This window comes from Mytilus galloprovincialis, chromosome 2 (genome assembly GCF_965363235.1).
Source record: "Mytilus galloprovincialis chromosome 2, xbMytGall1.hap1.1, whole genome shotgun sequence".
Lineage (NCBI taxonomy): Eukaryota > Metazoa > Mollusca > Bivalvia > Mytilida > Mytilidae > Mytilus > Mytilus galloprovincialis.
Window position 1 is genome coordinate 110997834 of NC_134839.1, and position 13964 is coordinate 111011797.

Here is a 13964-nt window from a genome sequence, read left to right on the forward strand (position 1 = left end):
TCTACAGGTCCACCAGCCTGTCTCCGTGTTCACTAATCTTTCTACATGGTTACAAGTCAGTTTACGTTTCCATCAGTACTACATGTCAATATGTCTGTGTTCATGTTCATCAGTCCGTCTATATTTTTTTGCCGTCTGTAATTGCATTTTTTTGTAGTATTTTTGTCTGATCATCCGAATCTTCAATATGCTGACATTTACGTGCATTCTATTGACCTGGCAACTTACAACTTACTTTTATCATTTTTATTTTTTACAAGGTGTATACTCCATACTAATACCATAATCCTTTGAACTGCCAGCTGAAGTTTTCATTGGGGTTTATATCCCCACAAAAATGCACGTTGCACGTTTAGTTTTAATGATTTAGCTTCACGAATTGTGACTTGGATGGAGAGTTATTTGTCTCATTGGCACCCATACCACATCTTCTTATATCGATTATCATTCTCGGAGTAGGGAGGGGGTAGGAAGGGTCTTGTTTCCGAAATTCCGGGCTTAAAAGCACGAAATCCTGAGGTCCCAAGTTTAAATAAATTTAAATCCTGACATCCCAAAATTCGAAGAAAGAATTCCTGGATCCCGAAAGGGTAAATCTCCAAATCCCGAGCTTAAAAACACCTGAAATATATAAACTAAAGGAATATTGATACGATGATGGTTTGGTACCGCTTAACTAATAAAAAAGTTACTATTCTTTTTTTTATTAATAAATATTTATAAAGCTGACTTCGCCGACGTTATATTTCAAGGGGGAAAATTAGATTCTCGTCCTATAAGGGAGAAAAATTGGTCTGATCCTGTTTTCCCCCAAATCTCACTGAGAGGGAAAAGTTAGATCATGCCAGTTTTTCTCTTCTCTTAGCCAAGGCATTGCCAGTTTACTTTTTCTTCTCTTAGCCAAGGCATTGTCAGTTTACTTTTTCTTCTCTTAGCCAAGGCATTGCCAGTTTACTTTTTCTTCTCTTAGCCAAGCCATTGCCAGTTTACTTTTTCTTCTCTTAGCCAAGGCATTGTCAGTTTACTTTTCTTCTCTTAGCCAAGGCATTGCCAGAGTTTACTTTTCTTCTCTTAGCCAAGGCATTGCCAGTTTACTTTTTCTTCTCTTAGACAAGGCATTGCCAGTTTACTTTTTTTTCTCTTAGCCAAGGTATTGCCAGTTTACTTTTTCTTCTCTTAGCCAAGGCATTGTCATTTTACTTTTTCTTCTCTTAGCCAAGGCATTGCCAGTTAACTTTTTCTTCTCTTAGCCAAGGCATTGCCAGTTTACTTTTTCTTCTCTTAGCCAAGGCATTGTCATTTTACTTTTTCTTGTCTTAGCCAAGGCATTGCCAGTTTACTTTTTCTTCTCTTAGCCAAGGCATTGCCAGTTTACTTTTTCTTGTCTTAGCCAAGGCATTGCCAGTTTACTTTCGATCTACGAGTTTGAATGTTCCTCTTGTATATTTTGTCCCTCTTTTAAAGGTCGCATTTGTATGATTTAAAACAAAGAGGTTCAATTAATGTCACCAACGACAATGACACATAAAAAACTCTCAACTCCAATGTGAACTAAACTGAACCAATGTACCTCCAGATAGCGAAAGATGTTTCATTCAATGTTGGAACCTAAAAAATTAAATAAATAAGAAAAAATGTGATCAGGAGTCACTTGTCTTTATGTAGAGACAGTGTCATATTCTTTGTGCAAAATATCTTCATCAACTTTCCGTGGATTTCTGTACCGGCCTGTTGCAAGGCTATGGTCGCAAATATCTAACATATCCTTTTGAACAGATACACATATATACATACGCTCTCAGTACCAGTGTCATATAGCCAGTCTTTCCCCATGCCAGTTTTTCCTCCGGGGGAAACACTAGCATGAGCCAATTTTTCCCCTAGGGAAATTTTGGATCATTGCCATTCTTCCCCCGCGGAAATTCGGCAATACGTAAACATATTATCACTTTTCCCCCATGCCAATCTTTCCCCAATAGAATAGATTTCTCTATATCTATATCAGTCTGAAAATTAAAGATATATTTTCACAAATCTGTCTACATGTTTACCAGTCTGTCTATTTCCACAAGTCCGTCTACATTTTCATCGATCTGTCTATGTGTCAACTTGTCTGTCTGCATGTTTAACAGTCGGACTTCATATTCACCGGTCCGTCTATGTCTACTATCATGTCTACAGGTCCACCAGCCTGTCTCCGTGTTTACTCATCTATCTACATGTTTACAAGTCAGTTTACGTCTCCATCAGTACTACATGTGTCAATATGTCTGTGTTCATGTTCATCAGTCCGTCTATATATTTTTGCCGTCTGTAATTGCATTTTTTTTTTGTATTATTTTGTCTGATCAGCCGAAGGTGTACAAGGTATACAAGGTGTATACTCCATACTAATACCATAATCCTTTGAACTGCCAGCTGAAGTTTTCATTGGGATAAATTATAAGCCAAGGAACATTTTATCCCCACAAAAATGCACGTTGCACGTTTAGTTTTAATGATTCAGCTTCACAAATTGTGACTTGGATGGAGAGTTATTTGTCTCATTGGTACCCATACCACATCTTCTTATATCTATTGTCATTCTGGGGGTAGGGAGGGTCTTGATTCCGAAATTCCGGGCTTAAAAACACGAAATCCTGAGGTCCCAAATTTAAATAAATTTAAATCCTGACATCCCGAAATTCGAAAAAAGAATTCTTGGATCCCGAGCTTAAAAACACCTGAAATATATAAATCAAATGAATATTGATACGATGATGGTTTGGTACCGCTTAACTAATAAAAAAGTTACTATTCTTTTTTTTATTAATAAATATTTATAAAGCTGACTTCGCCGACGTTATATTTTAAGGGGGGAAATTAGATTCTCGTCCTATAAGGGAGAAAAATTGGTCTGATCCTGTTTTCCCCCAAATCTCACTGAGGGGGAAAAGTTAGATCATGCCAATTTTTCCGGGGGGAAAAATTGGATCGATCCAGTCCCCCCCCCCCCGTAAAAATTGGCATGGGGGAAGAATGGCTATAGGACAACAGAATACACATTGTATTTACACAATAAAAACGTCATTTTTAACGTCACAATCCCATATGTATATACGTGTAACTACTACGTGAAATTCAGAATATATTTTAATATTCATAACGCAAAAAATTTCACAGTGTAGAATCTATACTTTTAAAAGTAAATATGACACAGACACACTCCTATTTAAGACTTGTAATAAAACACTATAAGGTTACATGAATGAAAAGCATTTAAAAGTACACCGTTATTAGTATAAATAGATATATCACTTATTTTAGAACTTGTCAAATTAATTGTCTGCTCTATAAAAAGATCGTTATTTATTTTCCTTTATTAAAACATTCGTTTCAGATATGTTGACCGACCTAAAACAGTTATCTAATTATATTAATGTGCGATTTGAATTTACTCAAGCAGGGTGCATAATATATATTTTGCTTAAACTAGCAAAACAAGATTTGATTATAGTAAAATTCAAACTAAAAGTTACGACCATCCGGAGATGGGAGACAACTCTAGGGATAAGTTATTCTTTGTGTCCTAGTAATATATGGTAGTTGATGTACCTATATTTACATCATTCAAAACAGATCCAAATTATGCAATTAGCACTGGTGGTAGGCAGATGGTCGTAACTAAACGTTACGACCATCCGGAGATGGGAGACAACTCTAGGGATAAGTTATTTTTTTCCTATTTTCGTGCAGTAAAAGGTTCATTTGAGCCAAACCGCTTGTCTCGTATACACTTATCGTGAGTGTGTTGATATTGAAACCAAATTTGATAGATAAAATCATTCCATTTTTGTAAAATAGTCATTAAAAAATTAGAGCATGATGGTCGCAATTTTAAATGTGTGATGGTCGTAAATTTAACTATAGTATTTTGGATGATGGTCGTAACCGACACAAGATGGTCGTAACTTTGAAAGACGACCGGAACTCGAGTATTTAGACAAACTTTTATTAATGTATTTTAAAAGTATAAGTAATATACTCAGATGTCAAATATGATTAATCGCTACAAACAATATTATTTGTTACTCTGATAATGGTAACTATGCAGAAATTAAGGTAGAGAATTATTAAACTTACACAGTGCTGATGTATTCCAAACGCTCATCATTTAGGAGCAACAGTGAAAACTAATCAACTCGCATTATGCCCAAAAGTATGTTAGGGTTGAGTATTACTAAATTTTTAATGTATGTTAAGGCATAAAATTATTAAATGCACGTGTATTCCCTCATATTTGTTTTTAATTTTATTTTATTTACGACTTTTTTTTTTTTATCTACAATCATGTCGGCAGATGAAATTATTAAACGTACAATTCTGAACAATAATCTTCAACTTTCAATCAGCTATTGTAGTTCTTATGCTATTGGCCTTCAAATATTCGGCTTTTTGTCGTTCATGAGGAAATTAAATCCACAAATGCACTTCGGAGTCCTGGGTTGAGTTCAATATTGCTACGTAGATTTTGACTATTGAACGTGTAACTATAGACTAGTTGCTACATATATATTGATAGCAGCTACTGTATTGAACTGAACCCTAAATCTTTTAACGCTTTGTCTTTATTTTTTATCGATTACATAACGATTATATATTGCGGTATCTATACTATTAAACGAGAAGACCCCATTTTGTGTGTCGCTTCTCTTCCTTCCACAATAAATTAATCATCATGCCTCTGTGTTCTTCAGGTAACATGCATAGTCGCATTTGTCATCCATTTTTATGATTATTCAGATTCAGTTATTTTTGGAGAAAAACGACAAAATAGGTGTCCGGATATTGTTTCCGTTATCAGACTGACTTTTAGTCATAGATAACACTTCCGGTTTTATTAACATGCACAAGAACAACCAATCGTATGATAGATTACAAAAATGAAAAACAGATAAGCCAATCAGAGCATTCTCCATATCAAGGTTTTTAGATCGCAACAACCACAACTATTATACCTCCGTAGAGACAATTATTTTTTCGCGTTTATCCACCTGTAAACTACGATTATAATACTATAATATACAGAGACTCTCTGTATTTTGTCTACTTTTTTCTGAAATATTTACTATCTAAGGGGTCAAACCGGTTGCATATATATTGAAATAAGTAAACCATGTGGAAACAAGAATGTGTCCATAGCATACGGATGCCACATCGGCACTATCATTTACTATGTTTAGTGGATCATGAAATGGGGTAAAATCACTAATTTGGCATTAAGATTAAAAAAGATCACACCATAAGGAATATATTTACTAAGTTTTGAGTTGGTTCGACTTCAACTTCACCAAAAACTACCTCGACAAAAACTTAAAACTGAGGCGGGACAGACGTGTGGACGGACGAACGAACGAACGGACGAACAGACTAGAAAACATTATTCCCACAAATGGGGCATACAAATTTATTGTTGAAAGTGAAACTTTAACTTGAAGCCGGACAGAAGGACGAACGAACGAACGGACGGACGAACAGGCTAGAAACATATTTCCCATAAATGGGGCATACAAATTTATAATTGTTGAAAGTGAAAGTAGTGATTTGACCAAAATGAAAGTAGGGTAGAGATTAGAGGGAGGCACAACTTATTCGGGACGTCGGGATAGGGTGTTTTTAAGCTCGGGATTTCGGGATTGATCTTTACCGGATGCGGGAATATATTCTATTTAATTTCGGGATGTCGGGATATGAATTTCGTTAAAATACGCACCTCGGGATTTCATGTTTTTAAGCCCGGGATCTCGGGATCAGGCCTAGGACCCCTCAGACCACCCCTCAAATGAGCCTTAATCATTTATACGAGATTCAAATCCTACCATTGGCATGTTAATAGGGCCAGTGATATTGTTTGCCTTTAATTAGTGGAGAATAAAGGCTTTTTCCCCTGGAGAAGAATTCCAATTTGAAAAAAAAATGGCTAATAAAATTATTCCCAAAAGACAACTTTTTTCCCAAACAGTGCAGTCTCAGTAGTAATTGTGCAAGAATACAAACTGAAAAACGCTCATTTAAACATTTTTCATACCTAAAATGACTATATGTGCAGATTTGAGGGTCTACGTATGTATAATCACTGACAAAAAGGGGTCTTATTTCAAAGTAGGGGTTTACTTTTGAAGAGTGGTCTTTTAATTGAAGTTTCAGTCAAATTGTGGTTTATTTTAAATTTCCCAATTTGATGAAAATGACGCATATTTTCCCAATAAAAAAGGGTAGAGGTAGTTTTGAAAAAAGCCAACAATATCACTGTAGGGCTCTCAAAAGGAAAAGCATTGATGGATTGCCCTAGAAGCACATTTTATTAGAATAATAATGGTCTATAAGCAATTTCGACTCCTTACTATTGCTCTTTCGACTTAATGTATCAACCTTAAATTGTAGATTTGAAAAACAAAACACCAAGAAGGTACATCCTCAAAAAGTTTATCTTTTCAATAGATGCAAAATCTAAAGAAAAAAAAAAAACAGGATACTATTATTTCATGTGATGTCCAATTTATAAAAAATGCCTTTTCTTCAAATCATTTATTTTGTAATTAAACAATGATTTGATACATTTCCTGCTTTTTATTTCTAACTAAGAATTATCATAACAAGAGCTGTGTTTCTTGTTTTAAAACAAATTCTCCACTTTTGAGAAATTCACATTGTTAATGAATTTAACCGCTTACATTAATTCAACTATTTGCCTCTTGGTTAATTCTATATATTATATTTTCAGTATTTATGACTGTTCATTTCAGTTTGTATTGTTTCACTCGATTCGTTCCAATTTCCTTACATTTCGCACTTTACATGTACCCCTCTCTTCACCCCTTTTAGTTTTTATTATTTACTGAAAACAACATCACAAACATATAATATAATATATTCATATAACAAAAGACACGTTTAAAACTCTTGACTTGCCTTGTTTGGTTCAAAACATTTAAAAAAAAAGGGAGTTTTATATCAAACTTTAATTAAAATTCCCCAAAAACTAACATTTGAAAACTTTTTAAAATTTTGAATTGATAAGTGTTACACGGATTAAAATTGCTTTATTTTACGTTGTATGTAAAAATAAAAATTTTTTTTTTAGAAATACATCATATAATAAGAGTTACGACGGTCACCATCAAAAGTTTACGTTACGACCATCCTTGAAACATTTTTGTTTTTTTAGTTACGACCATCATGCTCGAATTTTTGAATGACTATTTTACGAAGATTGGAATGTTTTAATGCATCAAATCTTGTTTCAATATAACCGAATTGTCGAATAGAATTTATGAGACAAGCGGTTTTGCTTTTAACTTTTAGTTAATTACGACCATCCGCTTACCACCAGTGAATTAGATTTACTAGTATTCACTGACTTCATGATAACAAGGAAATGTGTCGAGACGACACTGTTCCCGTCCTTGACTATCCATGTCCAGTGATCCATGAATAAAAAATATTACTAAAAGTCATTTTAGAATTCTCCAGAAAACATAGTCCTATAACAGAAGACTTCAAAGGTTCATATTTACATTAGACTTTTTTGTATCGGATATGAACCTTCGGAGTCTTATCTTATAGGACTACAGAAAACAAGGATAGAGACATTGGCCCTGTCATGTACACACACAATAGTATAAATACCATGTTACTATCTTTTATATGACTTATTAAACTGCACAAGTTGATAACATTGAAATGGATAAAAAAAATATTACACCAATTTTTTTTTCACCAGCGAAAACTGTAGTTTACTGATGTACAAGTCGCACTATTCATATAAGTTATCACAGAAATAGTATATGATCTGTGCATATATAATCGACTGTGTTGTGATCCTTGGACTTATCCTGTCCCGACATTAGAAATGGGTCGTATGTTTTCCTGGTCGGGATGTATACATTTGTAAATATTAACACGTTCGGTTGGATTGGAAACATTGAATTTGATGCCGCATGTAGAATTGATCCCACTTTCTGAAACCTTTCATTAATTTTTTGAATGGTTCACAGGTCAATTGCTAAGCAAAAATTTTTCTTGGTGAAACCTACACTAGTAGCAATTCACATTTACCATCTTTCAACCCGATCAATCAATGTCTTGCAAAACCTACAAATGCTATTTATTGTTAATTTGTTGTCGTTTTAAACATGCTTAAACTATTTTGCACTGGACGTTTGGCAAACAACATTCTAACACCAATTTATTCGTGCTATAAAGGGGTGTTTGTTAAGGTATGTTGTATGTTAAAACATGCGCAATCAAAATAAGAATGTTAAATGTTGGCCAATCAACTTTTTCGACTAAATGTGAATGAGATTTGCCACTGGACGTTCAAAAAATTAAAAATCAATGAATTAGTTATATTGTCGATTTTGTTTGACTCTAAAAATTCGTAGTTGAGTGCAGTTCAAAATTCGGAGACGGATGGGTATTAAAACATATGTTTTGAAGTTGACATACTGTCAATTGTAAAATTATAGTTTCGAAAGATTTTTTACCAAAAGAAGTAAAAAACAACTTTATATACATTTAATGATATATTTATGAAAAGCGTTTTCACGTTTTAGCCATTATTAATATTTAGGTCTTTTATTATAATTTTGTTTAACATACTTATCAATCACAACATAACTCTAACATCTTATTTTGATTAATAATATTAATTAAATTTTAATCAAAGGCTACATAATGTTAATGTATAGATCATAATTTTTTTTGAGTTGCACTTTTACACAAAAATAGTGGAAAAAATATGTTAAGAAATACGAAACTAAACATGGTATGTCTTTACTGATCAAGATACGCAGGAAAGTCTATCTATCATTATATCATAATTTATGTATTTTCTTAAAATTAATTAATTTATCATTTTTATGACAAAAAATACAAATTTCTCGGTCCATGACAGGATATTGATGTAATGAACGTCAAGTTAATGATAGGTTTTTCTACAGAAATGTCAAAATTTCCATTTCTGAAAATACTATAGTTAATATTCTGTACAAGTCAATGGAAGTAAACATTTAGAGATTTGCTTCGATTAATTGTTGATGTATACACCCTAGCAGTACTTTGATTAATTGTTGATGTATACAGCCTAGCAGTACTTTGATTAATTGTTGATGTATACACCCTAGCAGTACTTTGATTAATTGTTGATGTATACAGCTTAGCAGTACTTTGATTAATTGTTGATGTATACACCCTAGCAGTACTTCGATTAATTGTTGATGTATACACCCTAGCAGTACTTCGATTAATTGTTGATGTATACACCCTAGCAGTACTTCGATTAATTGTTGATGTATACACCCTAGCAGTACTTCGATTAATTGTTGATGTATACAGCCTAGCAGTACTTCGATTAATTGTTGATGTATACAGCCTAGCAGTACTTCGATTAATTGTTGATGTATACAGCCTAGCAGTACTTCGATTAATTGTTGATGTATACAGCCTAGCAGTACTTTGATTAATTGTTGATGTATACACCCTAGCAGTACTTTGATTAATTGTTGATGTATACACTCTAGCAGTACTTTGATTAATTGTTGATGTATACACCCTAGCAGTACTTTGATTAATTGTTGATGTATACACCCTAGTAGTACTTTGATTAATTGTTGATGTATACACCCTAGCAGTACTTTGATTAATTGTTGATGTATACACCCTAGCAGTACTTTAAGGGCTTTGATTAATTGTTGAGGATGTCATGAAAGTAACCATGAATACAATAAGGTATTATAGAACACGAAAGGAAGCACATTTTGACTGTCCATAGAAATATTTAGAGAGTTGGAAAAGAACTGAAAATCAAAACTTTACTACACAAAGCAAAACTGTCCCCTCACGTTAACACTTATGATCCTGGGTCCTGTATTACATCCATTCAATTGACCTTTTTAACACTTTTTGATTTTATCGTCGCTAATGAGTCTTTTATAGACGAAACGCGTGTCTATAAAATTTCAATCCTGGTATCTTTGCTGAGTTAAATTTCATTATCAGGTGTTTTTGAAAAAAGTAAATTTTATGTAACTGGAAAATATTTTGAATTATGAAATATATCTCTATGAGGCAAAACTCGGATTCCCTGTCCGGGTTTGGCTGCACTGTAGGTTCTTTTGTTTTGATCAGCTTTCCTAACTTTTTCAGATTAGGGATCTTGGTCAACATATAGACATTTTTCTAAACAATTCTGATTTTATACAATAACATCGTATAAAGTGTGCAATCCAGACCCTTGAACTTTACTAACTGTAGAGCAGCAGCTCTTATTGAATGTTTTTTGAGTAAGGCGTATGAATTATTTTTATTTTTAGATATTTGGGTTCTTTCATTTTTCATTCACATTTATATTTCTATTTATACAAGAACATTCTTCATTGTTTAAGAAAAAATTATATAATTGTTCATTAAGCAGTTGAAGATCATACTTTAGTTCTTATTGAAAATTCAGGACAATCATACAACTAAACTCATAAATAAAAAAACCTGCGACGAAAATACAAAAAATAGTACAAAAAATACAACTAAGAAAATTATACTAATCAGTTCGAAGCCCAACAATAACCAAGGCTGTTCTCAGATGATTCAGAAGGGTAAGCAGATCATATGACACCTGTCGTGTTCCTCTTGAAAGTACAATAAACATTCGAGGTAAAATGGACTTAATAATGGTTACATCTTTTATAACATATCTGTGTCGTCATGTGTGAAACAGTTATTCACTAACGGTTGACCAAATCGTGATGGCGTCTGTAAAATTTCGGATGAATAACAGATGCTACAGGATATGTTCCTTATGTCGTAACTACAATTTTCTTCCCTTCTAACGAATATGACCTACCGAATTAGAATATTTACCGAATTTGTAATAACATGAGCAACACGACGGGTGCCACATGTGGAGCAGAATCTGCTTACCCTTCCGGAGCACCTGAGATCACCCCAAGTTTTTGGTGGGGTTCGTATTGCTTAGTCTTTAGTTTTCTATGTTGTATTTTGTGTACTATTGTATGTCTGTTTGTCTTTGTCTTTTGTAGCCCTGATGTTGTCATTTTATTTTCGATCTATGAGTTTGACTGTCCCTTTGGTATCTATTGCCCATCTTTCAGAACTAATTTGTTCAACAGCTTTCTGCTCAACAACCCTCTATTGAGGACACAGAGATTCGATCACTGCAACAAGTAATTCAAACTCTTATAGATAGTATCAACAGAAAGATATATACTCAAATGTGAAGGTATTGCTGGAATGTTGCTACATAGAAATGGATAGTTCACATGATTCTTACATAGTTATGACCATTTTATATTCATATCAACTATTTGTCGTTGTCAATCTTGTAATCACATTTTGAGTGAAATATTCATACTCGAGGTACACATATAAAATGTCTAGGATTCATAGTGGTTAAGATATCGATGTTTATTCAAAATCGTAGAATATATAGTACATACAAAAAAAAAAAAAAAAAAAAAATAGAAAATAAATAAAAAACAACATATACAAAGGGAAATAAGTCAATACACATTCCTGTTAAACAGATTAAAACTCTGATCCTCAGAACTCTGATCACTTATTTATCATATTCAAACGTGTTTAATTGAGTAGAGACTACAAAATGTAATAAACATAGAGGTTCAAAAGCAGTATCTTCTTTAAAAAAAGGTATATCTTAAGCTGGAATTTTAAACACGTTAAACATATCTTTCCTTTGTCAACAGCAAAACTGATAACACTGTTTTGTATCTTAAATGAGTCAGACTCTTATTCAATTGCAGTTGTTACCTTATCATGCATAATATTTATATGACAATGTCAAATGAAGGTGAAAAATCCACACAGATATCAGAATATCAGCTTTTATTTGTTGGGTTTGATTATATCAGTTAATGTTTATACCTGTAGAATTATAAATATTTAGTTATGTCTTATTTTTTTTTATGACAAGATCAATGCAAGTCGCGATAAAATAATATCTAATGATCTTATTTCAGTGTATAATTTAATTCATGATTGCTTTCATGTTACTCCTTAATGCCCGCGTCACACTGTCCCGATTTTTATATACGATGGACACCCGAATGCGAAAATTGTAAGTTCGTACGAAGTTGGTCCCGATCTCGTTAAAATACCAAAAGAATGACCGAAGCAAGTACGATGAATAACGAAGTCTATACGGTAGTGCCGAAATTATATACGATAGCAAAAGATGGATATACGAGGGTTAACCGAAGACGGGTATATAAGCTTCATATATCAGCCGAAACCTACACGATGGATCACGAAGGCTACACGATTGATTACGAAGGCTACACGATGGATTACGATGATGGTGTGATGGCCATACGATGTATCTTTTTGTCTAATTCTTCTAAAACTTAGTTTATTATCCCCTCGCCTACTACACGTAAGTTGCGTGTAGATAAAATTGTTATGGACACTCTACAACAAAAATGCTCAAAACTTGGTATGGTGTTACTCGTTAAGAATATCTTAAGCGCTATTGACTTTAAAGTTCAAAGGTCAAGGTCACAGTGGCAGTTATAATACAAGGCAATGTCACCCTTGTGGACACTCTAAAACCAATATGCTTCAAAAGGTTTTAACCACATTTGGTATATTGTTCCTCCTTGTTAAATGATCTGACATTTTTTACGTTCAAGGCCAAAGGTCAAGGTCTTGCAGATGGTCTTGTTTTTTCTCCTTGAAATAGCATAATACACAGGAAATTGGTTGCTCATTTTGTTTACCTCCTGGTTCTAAAGACAATATTAAAGGTATTTTCAGTTACTGAATGTTTTGGTTGATTTCTAAAAAAATAGTTTATGTATCAAATATGCATATTCAATTTACCATTTTCTGCATGTGTCATATGCAAATATAGTGACCATATTTGTCCCCAATATAATACATACGAGGCGATGCCACGCTCGTCATTGCCTTGTTTGAACTGTAAAATGAGTGCACTAGTCTGAATAATCACCCATAATTACTGATCTATCTTAAAGGTAAAGTATAGGGTTCGTTGATCCATTTTATTCAAAACGAGCTCTTTCCAGGAGAATATCATAATACTATAGACAAAAGGAAGGATGTGGGGAAAGCAACAAATGCGGCAAAATATAACATATAGAAAACAAAATGGTTATGGAGGTCATTATCGCTGTCGCAGTCAATACCACTGTCCTACGGGCAGTCCATGTATCACGATAATGACCAGTTTTTCAAGAACTATTATGTTTATTTCATTGAGAAACCATGTTTTGGAAAATTCTCGTAAATTCAAAATGCCTAAAGCGAACTCGGGTAGTTGTACGATTTCTATGACAAAGACACAGATAAAATACATATCTATCACTTCTGTGCATGTCTCACCTAGTTTCGAGTGTTAAGTTGGAATATAGTTAGATAGAATTTTAGTTTGAATAGAGTTAGAGAATATAGTTAGAGAATGGCAGAAAGTTTACGATCTCGTAAAGGCATAAATTACAAGTCGCTGAATGATTATGGACTGCCAGCATTAAATTTGACAGATCAGGAGGATGAACGTAAGGGGCCTTGTTAAATGTCCACGGACTTTTCAGAGCTCCCGAAAAAGTAAACTGATTTCATAGAAGAACTGTCTTATCAACGTATTTATTGCGACAAGTATTTGATAAATAATCTACCTAAAAGTATTTATCTTGAAGTAATGGTAAAAATGAGTAACGAAGAGTCCTTTAATGAAAACTCGGCAAGTGACCAAACAACAACAAAAATGGCGTCGTATGCGGATGCCTCAAAAACTGAAAATGATAAAAGTAAAGCTCAAAACAGTGACTTTGGGTTTTCTGCAGCCAAACCCGTATTTATATTAGAGACTGATCTCTTCGGAACTATAAAACCAAAACCTGTAGACTTTTTAAATCATGCAGAGTTGTACAGTG